The sequence below is a fragment of the Pseudophryne corroboree genome, chromosome 5 (genome assembly GCF_028390025.1).
Source record: "Pseudophryne corroboree isolate aPseCor3 chromosome 5, aPseCor3.hap2, whole genome shotgun sequence".
NCBI lineage: Eukaryota > Metazoa > Chordata > Amphibia > Anura > Myobatrachidae > Pseudophryne > Pseudophryne corroboree.
Window position 1 is genome coordinate 842311600 of NC_086448.1, and position 677 is coordinate 842312276.

The following is a 677-nucleotide window of genomic DNA, read 5'->3' on the forward strand; positions in this document are numbered from 1 at the left end:
TTATTAAAAGGTGATTATAGGAGTGAATTGTACGTGAATAATATAGCTACGCGAAAATATAACACTGTGTTGTGTATAATTCATGTGGTTTTCAATACCACAATAAGAACCGGAAATCCAAATCTTTGGGCTAGTGGATTTACTATGATCATAGTAACGCCTTTGTGTAATATATGACCATCATTTGTTCTACAGCAATCCTATTCAGGATTATTTAGTCGTAGAAAATTAAATCATAAATCATACAGAACCGAATGCCAATTGGTATTATTGGGGATCACTCTAGATCGGGCAGAATAATTTTTTGCAGTACCAGGGTGTTCCAGGGTGGTCTCCCATCCGAGTACTGACCCGGCCCTCCACTGCTTGGCTTCCAAGATCAGACGAGATCAGGCATCTCCAGCGGGGTATGTCCGCAATTATTTAATCTGTCCGTTCAGTCAATCCCAATACCCGTATCGCCAAAATTATATATCAAAGGTGATCTGAATCAGTCGTATGTTCAGTATCTAGAATTATCTTATGCCCATGGAAATGAAATTATAGCAATATATTAATCATGTGCAATAATTATATGCAGGGACGTCCACTGTGCAATTTAGCAAAATTACGATGAGGACAATTATCATATATAAATATTCTATGCAAGGGCGTCCACTTCCATAGCCGGGATAAAG

At 38.1% G+C, this 677-nt stretch overlaps 1 pseudogene; it reads right to left on the reverse strand.

Moving 5' to 3' along the window:
- Positions 1-301: 301 nt before the first annotated feature.
- On the reverse strand, positions 302-421 carry LOC134930423 (5S ribosomal RNA; annotated as a pseudogene).
- Between the last annotated feature and the right edge of the window lie 256 nt (positions 422-677).